Consider the following 15,064-nt stretch of genomic DNA (forward strand, 5'->3'; position numbering starts at 1 on the left):
CATAGGTGTCTTGCACTGCTGTCACTGATTTATTCCTAAATATTTGAGGTTTAACAATTAATATTTGAAATATGACTACCGGAGAAGGAATAACATAGATCAGTGGTGGTCAGTGGGAGGTGACTATGCTCCCAGGACAACTCGGGACAACTTGTGGTTGTCACATTGGGGATAGTGCTACTGACATCTAGTGGGTGAAAACCAGGGATGCTGTTAAACATCCTACAATGCCCAGGTCCATCTCCCACAGTGAAAAGTTAAACAGCCCAAAATGTCAATAATGCCACTTTCAAGAAAACTCAGTATAGTGTTAATAATTTCTAGAAAGATGTCACTTAAGAGTCTTATTTTTATACATTGTTTATGGATTTTGTATGTCATGTACATAGTGATCTACAGTGACGATTTTATCATACTGAAGTTATTCTTTCCTATTGGGGTGTGAATAAAGCTTGATATTTTCAGAACTTTATTAAAAGAGTGTTATAACTGTTGAGAGATAATTCTTCATGAGTCTGGGTTTCCACATATTTTCTGAGTGAAAGACATAGACCATTTTTTTGTTCAAGGATGTTCACCTAATAGCCTTAGATGCATAAAGACAGAGGTGCTCTCTGGAGAGTTGGAGACATCTCTTCCTGGAGATATTCCAGGGTAATAAAGCTAGAGAGCTTGCCCTTCCTTCTCTGGTGATTATTTGCTTACACTCTAGGGTAATAAAAGGTCATACCCCTCTCCGGGGCGGATAGGCAGGTTTGTTAGCAGTCACCTTATAAGATTGGGGGGTTCTTGGGCTCACAGATCCACAGTTCGTCAAGCATCACCTCAGCCTGCCCCTCCACAGCACCCATGGGACTTGGAGGCCAAGTGGAGCCCATGCTTGCCTGCTGAGCTGTGAGGAATAAAACTGCCCACATCTATTTAGGGTTGTTGTCTCTTTACTGGCTGAATCTAGTAGGCTGACCTAGAAGCTGCAGTAATCTTGGCTGCTTAGGGATTGCTGGTTAGAGGCCCATTAGCAAGGCCTACCACCAACATAGGAAAAGGAGGCGGTACCACTAGTGCCATACATGTGTTTTTTCTCTCTTATATGATGATAGGGAGTTGCAGTTAAGTAAGGCAAAATTACTTCCATGAAGGGTTCCCACAATCTGCCTTTTAGGTAGATGGGTTTGAGATGCTGGTCCTGAGACAGCCGCAGAAGCCAAATGCTGCCATATCACTGTCTCTATGCAAATTCATAACATAGTTGTAGTCATCAAAGGCCTCCCTGTATCTTCTAGGATGCTGAAGGTAACAACACAAGGCTTGTTTTGATCCCAGTCAGTCTTTTGGACTTATTTCCTAGAGGTTGGGTCCCAGTTCTGTTCTTGGGGTTCTGACTCCCCTGAAATGACTGGGTCTTTGTTACTTACTTAGGTCCACCACGACTGGCTCCTTTTTCCCTCTTACATGAGGTGTCTCAGACCTTTGGTGTACCTTTCCCACCAAAGTGCCAGACCAACCCAGACTTACCTGAACTTACCAGTGGCCATAACTTCAATTCAAGCTAAAAGCCTAGCCTCTACCAAAACAAAACAAAACAAAACAAACTATATATATATATAAACAAACAGAATTATATATATACATATAATGTGTTATCATGGCAACCCTCACCTTGTACTGTTTATTTGCAGCTGCTGTGTTTTTGTGAAAGTTAACTGAAGTTACATCAGGGCTGTCTGTATTCACCAAAGTATTTGCAAAACTAAAGAAGACCATGTTGATTACAGCTAATTTTCTAATGATGGTTTGATTTCACGAGGCATATATATGAGCACTGGACAGCAGCAGGAAAGGTCCAAGAGAGAAGAACAGATGTTAGAAGTCAACATTCTTTTTTCTTTTTTTTTTTTTAATTTTTAAAAAGTGTTTTATTTATTTATTTTGAGAGAACGAGAGCTTGTGCAGGCAAGAGTGGGGAAGAGCCAGGGAGGGGCAGGGAGAGTGGGAGAAAAAGAGAGAATCCCAAGCAGGGTCTGTGCTGTCAGCACAAAGCTGGACATGGGGCTCGAACTCAAACCGTGAGATTGTGACCTGAGCCAAAATCAAGAGTTGGAAGCTCAACCAACTGAGTCACCCAGGCACCCCAGAAGTCAACACTCTCGAAGGAAAAATACCTTCCTTCTTCTGCAGCAGCCATGCTTCTGAGGAGGGTAAAAGGTGGGGGTTGGGCAGTGATCAGCAAAGGCATTGTCATTGGTTTATAAATCTTTGTGAAGTTTCTGTTGATAGGATGCATATGATTAACCTCCATGTGATCAAATCAGGTTTCTGTTTTGGTTGAGCTGCAGCAGCTCATGGTAACCAAAACAGGTTTTGGAGAAGTAAAAAAAAAAGGTATTCTTCTTTTGGAAAAATGGGAAAGGGAAAATAGCAAATGCTGCTGCTTTTTACTAGACATATTTCCTGTAGAATATTAGACTACTTCCTGATGAAGAACGGGGTTCATAGACAGCTCATGCTGTCAACAAACACAAATTCTGAGATCCTAACATCTAACAGTGTGATAAATCGAGCAATACCTCTCTCCAAACACCAGTGAAGTTTCAGGTATACAACATAATGATTCGCTATTTATGTACATGATCACCACAGTAAGTCTGATTAAATATGTTACCATATATAGTTCCAGGAATTTTTCTTTTTTTTCTTGTGATGAACACTTTTAAGATCTACTGTGTTTCCAACTTTTAAATATACAATAGTGCATTATCAACTATGGTTACTCTCCATAACCTTTTTATTTTATAGCTGGAATTTGTACCTTTTGACCCCCTTCACCCATTTTGTCCCCAGGCCACTCCCTCCCTACCCCATGGCAACCACTGAGCTGTTCCCTGCAATGAGTTTTGTTTTGTTGTCTTTTAGGTTTCACATATAAGTGAAATCATATGGTACTTGTCTTTCTCTGTCTGACTTATTTCACTTAGTATAATGACCTCAAGATCCATCCATGTTGTCACAAGTGGGAAGATTTCATTGTTTTTCTTGGCTGTATAGTATTTCTGTGTGTGTGTGTGCGTGCACACACACACATGCACTTGTGCACATATGCCACATCTCCAACCATTCTCCCAACAGTGGACACTTAGATTGTTTCCATATCTTGGCTATTCTAAATAATCATGCAGTCAACAGGGGGTTTATGTGATATGTCTTTTCAAATTAGGAAACACAAGTTTTCTGCATGAGCATCCCTCTTGTAAACCTTTCATATACTTTTTCTTAAGCAAGCCTAAAACTGCTGAAATCTGCGACTGGGATGCCCTATTACATAACCAGGAAATATGGCCACCTGATGGGTTTGTGCCTAAAGCAGTACTAGTGGCCTGGCAGAAAGATGGAGGAGAGGGGATGGAACACTGCTGTCCTTGTTGGAACAAGCCTTGTAGAACTATTTGCCTCTTAAAATTCTGTACATTTGCAACTTTGATAAACATGAAAGCTATCTTTTAGAAAATTTGGTAGATGGGCTGAAAAAAATGGGCACAACTGAAAATGAAATGAACATGTAAGATCAATCCTAAAGAGTCTCTCAAACTCAGAGGTAAAGGACTAAAGAAACAAAAACAACCAATGAAAGAAAGATTAAGTGACATGGAGGATAAAGTCAGAAGTTCCTATAGCTTCATCAAACAAATTCCAGACCAAAAGAATGGAAATAATGGAAGAGAGATAACATAATAAAAGACTTTTTCTGCATTTGGAAAAGATTCAGGTCTTTGGAGTAAACAGACCTAAGAGTGCCAACCAGGACTAAAGAAACAAGTCCCACTCCTAAACACATTCAAGGGAGAGGGGAAAAAAATCTTAATTTTTCCTAATGAGGAAAACTATGTTACCTACAAAGGAACAAGAATCAGTCAACATCAGATTTTTCTTTGATACCAGTGGATTCTAGGAGACATGAAGAAATATTTTGAAGGACAGTATCAAAATTTGTTTTCTTTGGAGTCCCCAAACATGACATATATATACATATGTGTGTGTGTGTATAGACATATATATATTATACCATATATATATTAGGTAGTAGAAAACACTGTTGATTGAGTAAAGGAGTCATTCATTAAAAGCTTTGTGATTTAAGTTTTACCTAGCTGTGATCAGAAATACAGCCAATACTAATATAAAGCTTATAATGGGTTAAGAACTCTTTAAAAATGTACATGTATTAAGTCATTTAATTCTTATAACACCTATGAGTTAAGTACTATCATTATCCCCATTCTACAGATGAAAAAACTGAGATACAGAAAAGATATGTGACTTTCTTTTTTTTTTTAAGTGTGGTATATACATGAAATGGAATATTATTCAGTCTTTTTTTAAAAAAATGTTTATTTTTGACAGACAGAGGATGAACTAGGGAGGGGCAGAGAGAGGTAGACAGAGGATCTGAAGTAGGCTCTGTGCTGAGAGTGGAGAGCCTGATGTGGGGCTCGAACTCATAAGCCTTAAAATAATGACCTGAGCCAAAGTCAGATGTTTAACCAATTGAGCCACCTAGGTGCCCCAATAAGTGATGTTCTTTGGGCCTCCAGCTAATAAATGGTAGATATGAGATTGAAACCCTAATTTTATTCTGGAATTTAGTGAGGTTTTCCTTGCAAATAAATATTTTGTCAGTTTTTGTAAATAGTCAGTAGATGATGGGAATAAAGATGCTTTCCCGTAAAATATGTAGTCCAGTCCAGTCCATAACTATTAATTCTACATCATTAAAATACTGTTCAGATTACTGCTATGTTTTTTGGTGTGTTTTCTCTATCAGAGTCATAGCAGAGACAATTTAAAATTTATTCCCACTTCATATTGTAAAAACAATTTTTTAGGTTTCTTCTTCTACCTCTTAGATGCTATGTTTTCTTTTCTGTGTTCCAGAATTTTGTCATAGTTCTATATACTTTTTAATGCTTACTCATCCTCAAATGTTAAAAGTTTTATATATGCTTTGCATTTGTTCCCAAACAGGATGAGCTAATTCTTCTTGGCTCCCTGCCTGTCTATTTGGATGCTGTTAGAATCTTCTTCTCATATCTTAGGCTGAAGGATTGGTTACCTTCTGGCAGCCTAAAAGGATTGTGGAGGGAGCCAGCTGGCAAGGAGTGTCACCCCTGCAGGATTTCTTTCCAATGTTTTACAAAGCCACTGTCCCAAGGGGCCAAAGGTTATCTGGCCTTTGTCCTTGCCTCCTTCCTGGTTAACAGCCAGATTGAATATCAGAGAGGAGCTTGCTACTCAGGGTAAAAGTTCTCCCTTTTTGCCTGGGGCCACTTCAATAAGTATTGGGAAGTGAGAATCAGAAGACTAGCCAAAACCCCACCCTCATCTGGAAGTGTTATCTATTGTTCTATAAAACAACACCAGCAATCATCTACTATTGTTACCCCTCATAATTCTGGTGAGTGACTGGGTTCAGCCAGGTGGTTCTCATGCAGGGTCTCTCAGTTGACTTCCATGAGACAGAGAAGATGCTGGAGTCATCTCAAAGGCTCTTTCACCCACATGTCCCAGCACTGGGACTGAACTGGGACTGGCAAAGTTCAAACTGTTGGGGTTGGAAGAGCTGGGGCTTCTCTGCCTCTCTGTCTTCATATGGGCTGTCCATGTGCTCTCTGCAGCATGGTGGCTTCAGGGCAGCTAAACTTGCTACACAGCCACCCAAGGGTCCTCAGGCATTTGTTCTGAGTGGGAGAACTAGATGGAAGCCATTTCACTTTTTAAGACCCAGCCTCAAAAGCCATATAGCATTACTTTTGTTGTGCACTCACAGAAGCCCACCCAAGGAGCCCACTCAATTTCAAAGAAGCCATCTCTTGACTAAGGAGTGGGGGCAGGATTTTAGAAGAGCATGTGACACTGAATATATTGTTGTGACCAATTTTGAAAAATACAATCCGTCACAGGAAGTTTAATACAATTTTGTTGAATTAATATGTGATTGTAAGGGTGCTTGGGTGGCTTAGTAGGTTAAGAGCCTGACTTCGGCTCAGGTCATGATCTTGTGTTAGTGAGGTTGAGCCCATGTCAGGCTCTGCACTGTCAGTGCCTGGGATTCTCTCTCTCTGCCCCTCCCCCACTTTTTGACACACTGTCTCTCAAAAAATAAATAAACTTGAAAAATTTGTATACCATCCACAGTAATACGTATTGACACCTACTCTCTGCAAGCATCTAACTGATAGAGCTGTTGGTGAGGATTAATTGATTAAAACTGTGTATCTGAAGAACTTAGAATAGTGACTGGCACATGGTAAGTGCTTATATAAACACTAGCTATACTCCACAGTTAAAGAAAATTAGAGATCAACGACTATAGTGTCAACTGACCACTCTTCCCTGCCATTCAGTTTCTGTTGTCCATGCCACTATTCAAGAACTTAAAAAAAACTTTTTTCTGGCTCTTAGCACAGATCCACTGTGTTGGTGGAGTCTGGGAGCCCGAGCTTAAGCCGGAATAAATGCCCTTTGCTTTTGCATATGTGAAAAAAATAAAATAAAATAAAAAATAAATAATTTTTTTTTCTTGGTTTACCTCCTTATTTTGAGGGAACATACCATCTGAAAACTTGTCAAGAAAAGGTACATGGGAGGAGCCCCTCGGTGGTTCAGGTGGTTAAGTGTCTGACTCTTGACACTTAAGAGTGTGAGTGTGTGAGTGTGTCCAGGTGCTCAAGCCGTGATCTCATTCATGGTTCCTGAGATCAAGCCCCACAAGCCTCTGTCAGCACAGAGCCTGCTTGGGATCCTCTCTCTCTCTCTTTCTCTCTCTGCCCCTCCTCCACTTGCACTCTATCAAAATTAATAAACTTTAAGAAATAAAAATTAAGATCAATTTTTTTGAAATCTTGCATGTGCAAAAAATATCTTTTTGTACCTCCACAGTTGACCAATGGCTTGAGTGGCTATGAGAATCTATGTTGGAAATTGTCTCTCAGAATTATGAAGGCATTATTCCATTGTGTTTCAGTTTGATGTGTTGCAATGGAGAAATCTGATACTGTTCTGGTTCTTGATCCTTGGTATTGTAGGGGTCAATGGCAGGTTGTTCCAAGATGGGCTGCTTTAGCATGAACATTATTTTCAGTTAAACAATCAAAACTCAGGAGATTTACGAAAAGCTCTTTACCTCCCCCCCCCCTCAACTGCCTGCTTGTACCAGGAAGAGAGCTATTAACATATTCTTCTTCACTTAAGAAACTTACCTACATAATAGAGCAACTTTTGTTTTCCAAAAACTTCCTCTCACCTTCCTGCTAATGATCTTTCTCCCCTTTGTATCTTCAGACCTCTACTCCTCTTCTTAGCTCATATAAGTGTCATGTAGCCCCACTGTCTTCGGAATTTCCATGTCCGTGTGGATTTTGTGTATGTATGCTATTGAATTTTACTTTCTCCTGTTAATCTGTCTCATGTCGATTTGATTCTTAGTCCCTCTAGAAGGACCTGAAAGGGAGAGGAAATTCTTCCCACCTTACAGTATGCAACTGAAGAGCCAAACTAATGCCATGACCGGCTTAAAATAAGCCTTAGAAACTGAAAGGCCTAAGTTTCAGCTTCCCTGAAACAATCAGGCAATTACACCTTGCTCAAGACTAGAAGAACCGCCCCTAAACCGGTCAATTAGTAAGGACAAAGAGGATGCTGAACATTCCTGAGAACAATAGATAGCTGCTTAATGTTAGTTAGCCAATCGCTCACACTTGCCCAAGCCCCACATGGGGGTCCTTAGCTCACCCCACAATTGGTCTTTTTCAAAGGAACCCCAAACGTCATGATTGGGTCCTGCCAGATGTAACAGACGCCCTAGAGACTCTGAGTGGTTAAGATTGTTACTAGGGCTGCTGTGTGATTACGATTGGATTATTGTACCTATGTCACAATTTCTTGTAACTTCCCCTTCCCAAACCCCATAAAAACCCTGCTCAGCTATTGTTTGGGGCTCTCAGCACGGATCCAGTGAGTTGGTGAGGTCTGGGAGCCCAAGCTTAAGCCCAAATAAACGCCCTTTGCTTTTGCATGCGTGACTCGGTTTCCCTGGTGGTCTCTGGTTTTTGGGGATATTGCGATCTGGGCATAACACAACCTCATTTTCCCCTCTGGTTGCTTATAAGATCTTCTCCATGTCCCTGATCTTCTGAAACGCAATCATGATGTACCTTGATGTGATTCTGTTTTTGTCTCTTATATTGGACTCAATGCACATTTTCAATGTAGAAATTTGTAAGCAGAAAGAATTAGGGGTTCACAAAAAGAAAGACAGCTTTCTCGACATTTTAAGCCACCTACCATCTTGTGAAAGAATGCAAGATCAAACAGCCTTTATCAGACCAGGAAACAGGCTAACCACATTAGGGCCAGTAAACCAGTGCCGTGGTAAAACTCCCAGGGCTGATTCAAAAGTGAAGACTGACCTGATGTAATTCTTGAGTTAACTTTGCAAGATCTTAAACTCCTTTCAGCCCTCAAGTACCAGGCCAGCTGGAGCCAGAGAATTGATGATGTTGACTCCTGCCAGCCTTTGTGACTTTGACTTGGACTCTATTACATAAAGATGACTTTCACTGAAATTCCCTGCTGAATTCCTCATTGCACAAGCCCCTTTTGAATGTGTATGAATCCTTAACTTAAAACTTCCCCAACTGTTGTTTAGGGACATACTACTTTGTGAAATATTCAAGAGTTCTCCTTTACATATTACAAGTAAAACACTTCCTTTTCCTATTTTTTGGCTTGATTGTGTCTTTTGGCTCCACACTCACCAAGAGGCAAACCCAGTTTCAGATAACAATATCCTGTAGTTCTAAAAATATACAATTGAATTATTTAATCGATTTCTTCTTGTTTCCCAGATGTCTTGGGCTGGCTTTCAAATTTTCTTATCATTTCTTACTTCTTTCTCTTCTTTTGGCCTTTTGCCTATACATCCTAGGATATTTCCTTAACTTTATCTTCCTACCACTCTACTGAGCTTTTTATTTTTGCTCTCATATTTTTAATTTACAAGAGCTCTGTTTGGTTCTCTGAGTGTTCATTTTTAGAGAATCTGTTCTATTTTTATTTTTATTCTTTTTATTTCTCAAAGGAAATTGATAATGGGTTTTTTAAAGTTTTCTCCTCTCCATATAACTCTGTTTCTTCAAAGTTTCTTTTTTCCTGTCCTGATTTATATCAGATCCTTACCTTAAATTCTGATTACCTTCAGCTGTCCTTATTTAAGAATGTCAGAGCAAAACAAAAACATGACACCTAGTTAAATTTGAATTTTAGATAAAGGACATATTTAGAGTATATAAGTATTTTTTACTTAGTAAAAAGTTATTGATTATTTATTTTAGGATTCCATTTAACTAGGTATCCTGTGTTTTATCTATCTATTTATCACCTAAGAGGGTGAGATCTTAAATGCTGCCTGGAGACTCTATGCATGCAGGTAAGGCTTCACTAAGGTAAGTTCATTGAAGGGCTGTTCCAGTTTCATTGAACACCTGATGACAGTCTCTTTAGGTCTTTACTCTCCCCAAAGAAGGAAGCCATGTGAAGGAAGGATACTGATGAGTTCAATATTCATCACATTAAGTTTCACATCAGTACTGGTTCCCTGACTAAATATGGCCGCTGTTAAATAGAAAACCACAGCACCAAAATGGCATCATGCAGGACAAGGCCCCAAGTCATTAAGCCAAGGCTTAATACCTAACCAGACTGCAGTTCCAACCTCCCAGGAATGTAGCCTTTAACTAGTCATGGAATTTTCTGGTTAGCACTAGGAAATTTACTGATAGACCCCTTCTGTTTCCCTTAGGAGAGCAACCTTGTCTAAAACAATGGGTTCTTTGCTATAATTTCCTTTTTTCTACTCCCTCCCTACCTTTAAAAGCCTTTCCTTTAAAAAAAATTTTTAATGTTTATTTATTTTTGAGAGACAGAGAGACACAGAGTGTGAGCAGGGGAGGGGCAGAGAGAGAGCAGGAGACACAGAATCCAAAGCAGGCTCCAGTCTCCGATCTGTCAGCACATAGCTCAACGAGGGGCCCCAACCCATGGACTGTGAGATCATGACCTGAGCCGAAGTCGGACACTCAACCGACTAAGCCACCCAGGTGCCCCAAGCCTTTCCTTTTCTATAGGTCTTTGGAGTTCCCCCCTACCTGCTAGACAGGATGCTGCCTGATTCATAAATTGATTAATAAAGCCAATTAGATCTTTAAAATTTACTTTAAATTTACTTCAAAATTTATTTGGTTGAATTTTTGTTATTTAACATGGCAAACTTTTTGTTAGTCCCCCCCATTCAGGGATGGAGCCTAATTCGCCTTCCCTTGAATCTGGGCTGGCCTTAGTGACTTGCATGACCTATAGAATGCAATGGAAATAAAATTCAGGGGCTTCCAAGCCTAGGTAATAAGAAGCCAAATAATGTCTGCCGGCACAAAGGATCTCTTGGAGTATCCTTTCTGGGAGTCCTAAGCCTCCAGGTAGGAAATACAACTACCCTGAAACTGCCGTGTGGAGAGAGCATGCTTAGCTGCTCTGGTGGAGAGCGCCCGCTGAGATCAGCCTCCCAGCTCACCTCGCTATGATACCAGACATGTGAGTGAATCCTCCAGAATGGCCTATCTGCCAGCTGAATACCACTAAGTGACCTTTGCTGATGTCATGTGGAACAGAAGAATTGCCCAGCCAAGACTTGTCCAGATTCAGACCTGCAAGATCACGAGATACAAGAAAGTAATCATTGTTTTAGGTTACCAGTTTTGAGATACTTTGTCAGGGAGCCAGACTAACCTGACTACACGTGTTATGGCCCATTCATGAGAGCCTCTGCTGTATGCCCTCCAGAAAATATATTTCCACTCTTTGCCGAAGTGTGGGGGGCAGTGGCAGCTGTGCAGTACTGGGGATACGACAGACTTAGAAAAAAATACCCTGTTCTTATTCTTAAGTATATATGTACTTTCAGAAGCATATGGTACAGCAATGCCTCCATATCCTGAGAAATTCTGCAATCTCGTGTTGCTTCCTTTTTTTTTAAGTTTAATTATTTATTTTGAGAGAGATAGAGAGAGAGAGAATCCCAAGCATTCTCCACACTGTCAGTGAAGAGACTGATATGGGACTCAAATCCACAAATTGTGGGATCATGACTTGAGCCGAAATCAAGAGTTGGACACTTAGCCAACTGAGCCACACAGGCACCCCTCTCATGTTGCTTCTTGCCTTTACCTACTCTGGGCTTAAGAATCCTTTTTCTCAGGTCTGCTAAGTCAATTACCACATATCTATCTGCTTTCTAGCTTCCAAAGTTTTGTTCTTTTTCCTCTCTTGTTACCTTGTTCTTGTGAGATTTTCTTGTTTGTTTTTAATCTGTGATTGCTTTAGTTGGATTTTAAGAGGGAACTAAGGTAAATGAACACTAAGGTAAGTGTTCATTCTTATATCTTTAATTTAAAGTTTCCTTCCAGTCTTTAATTTCAACAATTACATTAATTTTTAAAATATACTGTCTTTGAGGCACCTGGGTGGCTCAGTCAGTAAAGCTACTGACAGGCTCTGGTCATGATCTTGTGGTTGGTGAGTTCAAGACCTGCCTAGGGCTCTGTGCTGACAGCTCAGAGCCTGGAGCCTACTTCAGATTCTGTGCCTCCCTCTCTCTGCCCCGCCCCCATTTGTTCTCTCTCTCTCTCCCTTTCTCAAAAGTAAATAAAAATATTTTTAAAATACAATACGATACTCTGTCTTAGCTCAGGCTCCCTAGAAGCAGAAACCGAGATGAAGATTCTTGTGTAAGTGCCTTACTAAGTAATGGAGCATCCTCAGGAAGAACGTGCTTGAGACAAGCAGGATAATGCAAAGGAAGGAGCAGAGTACAGGTGTGGTTTCTGCAGAAATTTAGCCCAAGTCTATGCCCACAGGAGCTCTGGAATATGAAGGGAATCACAACTGTACTCCTGGTCTTTTATACTTTATAAAGTTAGCTTTGACTGTGTCTCCTCAACCTGATGTGAGCGCAGTTATAAAGAGAAAGGGGCAGTTGTGAGTAAAGGTGATCTTGGCAGAGTGCATCAGCTCCATTCCCAACCTTTTACTTTTTTAAAAATAGCCTATTTTTCAAGGATGCAATAGTGTTCTCTAGTCACTCTAAGGAAATGAATTATTCCTTTTCATTCTTTTTCCTCCTGATTTTGTTTTCTTCTTGGTTACTTCGTAAACGGTAGCTCAGAAACTTTAAGTTATCACGCAGAGAAAAGGAGCAAAACCAGATTTAGAAGCTAAACCAGTCTGATCCTAAAGCCCATGCTCTTGACCATGTTAAATGACCTCCCTTTGCTACATCTTGATGAAATAACTTAAGTGTTACTTCTCCGACTTTAAGGATGTAATAGTCACTTGGATTTTGGTCTACTGGATAGCAAACACACTCCCCAAAGCTACCTACCCCTCTGTTCAACAAAATCTGTACTTGCCGGTAGACTCCAAAGATTTATTCTGCAAGCTTTTACTGAATACCTACTATGTGCTAGAAGCCACACTAGGCGTGTGTGCAAAGACGACCTAGACTCAGCTGGTACCTTCAAGAGGCCAGTGTTAACGCGAGGAGGCGGTTAGGAACACGTTAAACTGTTTTCAAGGCATGAGCGCGGCTCCTCGGCAGAACCCAGGGGCTACCGACAAGCACCAAACCCTGGTAATTTACCGGGGAGAAGAGAAAGCTCTGGGGCGGCTCCGAACTCCTGTTCCCAAAGGTTTCCCCAGAGAAAGGGAACTCCGTTTTCCTCAAGGGAGATGTGGAAGTACTGGGAACTTTTTGGGGTATTTGTTTCAATGTGCAAGAGGGAAACGCCGTTGGGATTTCACTTTCCACTTTTCCGGCCGCAGGCTGGGCGGGAGAAAGTGCAGTTTTCCCGGGAGGGAGCTGTGATTGGCGGTGGGACTCTCGGCCCCGGCGAGCGCGGGGAGGAGGGAGCCGGAGGGGCTCGAGGGCTCAAACCTCGGAGAATGTGGGGGCGCCCGGACACCGCAGACCCGGAGAGTCCAACTGCTCCGAGTCTGCGGGGGCCGGCGCAGGGCTGGGCGGTGCCTGCAGGAGGTGTGATCCGGCGGGCGCCGAGGCCGCGGAGCCGGGACAGCGAGACCCGTCACCGGCGAGGCGCGGGCACGTGCCAGGTGCACCCCAAGCCTGGAGGCGAGGCTGGCCCCTCTCTGGGCGCCGGGCGCGGCAGTCCTGATCCCCGGCCCCAGGTGCGCTACGCCCCTCGGAGGATTTTCCGGTCCCGTGTGCAGAGGGAAAACCAGGAACTCGGGCTCAGTCTCCTCCCCGAAGTGGGGCGGGTCCGCCGAGAATAAGACTCGCTGTCCGGCCCGACAAGGGTGTGTTCTGCGCGGCCGACCTGGACGAGCGCTGCCCAGCCTCGGCACTAGCGGTAAGGGGGCGCCGGGCTGGGGGTCCTGGGTTTGGAGAAGGGGGCGCAGCAGCCTCGGGGAGCCTCGCGGGGACAGCTTTCCGCCGCGCCCAGGACGGGGTGCCAGCCGCCGGCCTGCGGGCGGGGCTTGGCGGCCTCAGGGTGGAGCCGGCGCCGTCGGGCAGGGGCTCGCTAGTGATGGGCCAAGCGGAGGCAAACACGGTCGGTATCCACCGATACCTTCCAGAAGGAGCAGTGTTTACGGCTCAGAATGTAGACCAGAGACCACAACACTGTGCTGACTTTGGCAATTAACAAGAAAGGATTGAGTTAATCCTCCGTGCAGCTGACTCCATCTCATACCTAAGTTTTCTTTTGCATTCTTTCTTTTCTCTCTTTAAGAAACGTGCTCCTTTCTCCTAGTTTTTTTACCCTTTTCTCGTCGTGTATCTAATGCCCTCAGAATAATGTCTGGCTGGCACATGGGAACCAGTTGTTATTATGAGATCCATGACTTGAACCTGCCGGTGGCATGGTCTCACTCTTGTCTTTGACTAGCAGGAGATTTTGGGGCCCAAGAGGCTATTGCTTTTCAACAGTCTGTCCCACTTGAAGTGCTTCCCAGCTTGATGCAAGTCTGTGAGCTGTAATGAGTAACCCACTCCTTTTGTGACAGTGGGAAGAATGGGTAGGGTCCCCCCTCCAAATTCTCCATCTCACCTCCTCCTTACATTGCAAGTAACACGACTGACAGTCAAACCCTAGTTCTTTAGTTGCCAGAGAATTCTCAGATGACAGAGAGGTGAAAGAGGAAGGAGAGGAAGGGAATACGAACGAGAAAATGGGCAATCATAGCCACCTGCCTTCTTCCTTTTCAGAGCTCAGCCCTGTCTGGCCAAGGCCAGATCCCTTACATTCAGCTCAGACCAGATTTCTCTTGTTTTGGGGAAACACACGTGCGCGCGCGCACACACACACACACACACACACACACACAAGCACATGACTGTTAGATCACGGGTGTCTATGAATCTCCCTCCCAAATATTTTTGCATTTGTTTCAGGATCATTTTTCTCTGAAAGCAAGTTATAGAGTACTATGCATAGTCAATTCAAACCACACCAGCCCTCAGCATCTTGAAGAGTGAGCCTCCTAGTCATCCGAAGATTCCTATCCTTTCCGCCATTTCTTTGCTTGTGTCTGACCACTCATATGTTTTCCCCATCTTGATTCTTGGCTTGTAGGCTAAGCCTGCTCTTCTTCACGGGAGATGAAGGTGAGTGCCAGGCACTGCTAGGGATTATTGGGAACTCAGAGTAAATAAGTGGTGTGTGTGTGTGTGTGTGTGTGTGTGTGTGTGTGTGTTTGTGTGTGTATGATTTTCCTTGGGTGTCAATTTTACCCAGATATTTGAGGTTAAAAATACTTTTTACACTAAAACAATCAGATGTATTTTGAAGTAGAATTCGAATTTGTATACTTTTAAAATATAAAACAAGAAACTTAAAAAAATTATTTTGTTTGGGTTTTGGTCTGTGCTTTGGCCCAAAGCTAGCCCTTGAGGGTTTACTTTCATCGCAATTAAGGCTACGGTGGCGGCAGTTTGATAGGC

The 15,064-nt window shown here is 42.5% G+C and overlaps 1 protein-coding gene across 2 annotated transcripts in view; it reads left to right on the forward strand.

The window, feature by feature from the left end:
- Nucleotides 1-13,215: 13,215 nt before the first annotated feature.
- ANXA4 (annexin A4) overlaps nucleotides 13,216-15,064 on the forward strand; it is a 61,624-nt gene continuing 59,775 nt past the window's right edge. For both annotated transcript variants that reach the window (XM_029937536.1, XM_029937537.1), the window contains exon 1: nucleotides 13,216-13,472. The gene's annotated coding sequence lies outside the window, so the exon portion shown is untranslated. The remainder of the gene's footprint in view (nucleotides 13,473-15,064) is intronic.

Source organism: Suricata suricatta, chromosome 4 (assembly GCF_006229205.1).
Source record: "Suricata suricatta isolate VVHF042 chromosome 4, meerkat_22Aug2017_6uvM2_HiC, whole genome shotgun sequence".
Classification (NCBI taxonomy): Eukaryota; Metazoa; Chordata; class Mammalia; order Carnivora; family Herpestidae; genus Suricata; species Suricata suricatta.